The sequence below is a fragment of the Macadamia integrifolia genome, chromosome 1 (genome assembly GCF_013358625.1).
Source record: "Macadamia integrifolia cultivar HAES 741 chromosome 1, SCU_Mint_v3, whole genome shotgun sequence".
NCBI classification, from domain to species: Eukaryota; Viridiplantae; Streptophyta; class Magnoliopsida; order Proteales; family Proteaceae; genus Macadamia; species Macadamia integrifolia.
In genome coordinates this window covers 3429951-3433360 of record NC_056557.1, presented here as the reverse complement: position 1 = coordinate 3433360, position 3410 = coordinate 3429951, and positions in this window count along the sequence as shown.

Sequence of the window (3410 nt, the reverse complement as noted above, 5' to 3'; positions counted from 1 at the left end):
CAAAAAAAAAAAAAAAAATCCCTTTTCTTTCTTTCTTTCTCTCTTTAGATTTTCTTTCCTTCCTCTCTGTAGAATTTTTCTCTTTTCTGAACTTTTTTTGAAAATTTTAACTATGGGGATTACAATTTATAGTAAGCCTAAGGGGTTTTTTGGTCAATAAGGAGACAAAATGATGAAATTCAGCCTCCATTTTTTGCCAAATTTGACCCTGAATTAAGAACCCTAAGTTTGGCCAATTATTAGGCAAACTTGGGATGGTGAAATCTGGAGATCTGACCTTCTGATAGTCATGATTTGTATATTTATCTGGAATTTTTTTCAAGTACTATTTAATTAGGCAACGATTAGACATAAATTCTGGCTGAAAAACAATCAAAATTGTGCTCAAAGAGGTGACTCGTAAAATAGTAATTTACATAGCGGTGGTCAAATGGCATCGTCTTCACATCAAAGTTGGGATTCAGCTTAAAATGACAAAACACACTTATCTTAGGATTTATGGTCAGTTTTGAAAAAGCTAAGGCACCAAGTTACCTTTGGGACAAAACGGTCATTTTTCATCATCTTTGAGAGCAGTATCCTACACAATTCATCATAATCTTGAGGGTCCCGTAGGGTAACAAAATTCAGTGTCTACATTGACCTCAGTCCATCTTTTGTTTTATATCTATTTACTAGTCTTCTTTTTTGCCAAACCAATCCTCCCTCCTCACCAACCCAAACATGATTTGTAGATTCGGATTGATATCGGCCTTAACCGATTCCAAATCTAGCCAATACGATGTCTAATTACTTTGCCCAGCAATATAAATTAGAATTGGATATTTGATCTCTGAAACTGAAACAAGGTAAGACACAATCTATCTTTGATTTCCATTCAAATATGTCATTTATTTGGGACCAACATATAATGGAGCATGCTTGGAAGTGTAATGAGGATCTTGCACAATATTTTAAATACCATGAGAAGTTTCAATTAGTAGAATTTGTCACCCACTAAATTATGACTTTGAGTCTATTTGGGCTTCCTTTTTATATCAGCCTCCTTTTCTATCACTGGACGTATCCTTATCTGAGTTGTTGGCTGAAGAAACTTGGAAGTATACTTATCAATCTTTAGATTATGGTTTTAGAGCACGGTATCGGAATGAGTATCAATTATTTTTAAAATTATTACGGTATCAAAATAGATGGGTATTGGATCATTTATATCGAATAGAAATACCCCTAGTGTTTTTTTATTTTCTTTATTATTATTATTACTATTACACCCCTGATTCATATCATTTAATTGATACGATATCGACTAGGTATCAGAATTAAACACTTGCCAAACTGATATGGATTATCTGATACCAATACTTAAAACTGTGCTCTAGATATTGACATTGTTCTGATCGGTCTATGTAAGGAAACAAATGAACAAGCTAACAAATATTACAGAATATATACAACTATCTGTTACATAGATTCATGCTCTATTTAGTTCATTACCTCATTTATTTGTTGTGAACACTCTCATAATCTTGACTTAATTAATCTAATCCTTGATAGCACTTTTCCATCATGTTCCATCAATAATCCCTCAAACCAATGTATTATATAGGGAGAAGCGAAAAAAGGAAATATGGTTTGTTAGATCCTGCATCAAGCTCCTTTATTTTGATAATCATGTCTTTTTTTTTTTTCATTGTGCAGCTTGATCAAGTTGGGCACCAGCTCAGGGCTCCATCATTAATTGGTAGGGATTTTAGCAAGATTAGATTATAGACAGAATTTATTCTATTTGGTTTTTGGAAAAAAAAAAAAAAAAAATTTGTCCACGACTGATGCACAAAACCCTTCATCTTGAATTTTACTGTGCACAAAACCCTTCATCTTGAATTTTTTTTATTGTTTAATTATTATTAATTCACCTTTGTTTAACTTGGTTTAAAAAGGGTTTTGTAAGGACTCTTACCCTTTTTGTATTCTTAATAAATTTCTCTTCTAAAAAAAAAAAAAAAAAAAAAAACCTTAATGATTCAGTCAACTACAACACTAAACTGCTAATTAGTCAAACCAGACGCTTTGATTTTGTCCTTGAGCGGTCCAACCAATGGATCATGCTGATCCCTATTTTTAGGTTTACGTGCATGAGTGCATCAGTGTTTATTGGCTCACCTATTGATACTATATATGAGCGCACTAGGCCATCCATTAAACCTTATTGCCATTTTTTTTTACCATCAACTTCAATGTCTATTTTGCAAATCATATCTAATCTTGGTTTATCAGCAAACACAAAAAGTAAAGATTACCTACAAAAATTAATGAATAAAAAATGGTATCTTAATTCCAACACGTGATAAAATCCTAAGTCAACAACTTAAGAAATAAAATATAATCTAGGGAGTAGGGACATGCCTAACAATTACAACTATTGACTTATAGAGTTTTGAAAATGATTGATAAGTTGGAAACTTTTTTTTTATAATTATTTTTTTAATTCTCTTTCGATCATGTGGGTCCCATAAATCGCTTCATGTATCATCATTGGTGTGGGGTGGTAGATTCCACTCCCACCCCCATCCCCATCCTCAAACCAAAACCAAAATCAAAATCAAAACCAAAACCAAAACTCTCTCCTATACCAATCGAGATTCATGCATGAGAGAGTTCCTATATATCATCATGAGACAAAAATTAAAATTTGATTCCTCATCCTAATGGATCAAGGATAGAGATGTAAATGGATAATCGAAATTTGAATTTCAATTCGCATTCGTATTCATTTAGGGGTATTCATATTCGATTAAAGGGTATTTGGAATAAAATCTGAATAATCCAATCCGATTAAATAATCAATTAATGATTTTGAGGGTTTTTGAAGTTTAAACAGGTTCTAGAGAATGAGGAAAATAATTAAACAACTTAAAAAGATGGATTAAGAGCAAAAATTATATTCATTAGGGGGAGAAGTGTCCGGATTAAACAAGTCAGAGAGTAAACGGATAGTTGAAAATTTGAATTTGATCCATATTCGTATTCGTTTCGGGGTATCCAAATCCGGTCAGAAAATTTTCGAACCCAAACACATCCAATTTGAATTCAATCCATATCCAATCTATTTACATCCATAATCAAAGAAGATTCATTATTTCATAAACTAATTAAAGTAAAATGGTTTATGTCGGGAAGCGTGGCCCCTTGTACTCATACACATGGGGGTAAAATGACCACCCCACCTCATATGAAATAAAAAAAATAATGCACATGTTTATGCTTTCTCGCATTCTTCCATTGCCTCCCAAGAAATTGCAAGAGTCACGCTTTCCCACAGAAAACACTTCTCCATTAATTAAACTGTAAAGAATTTACTAGTAACTAAATAAAATGTAAAAGAAGATATATTAATTAAGCATAAGTGC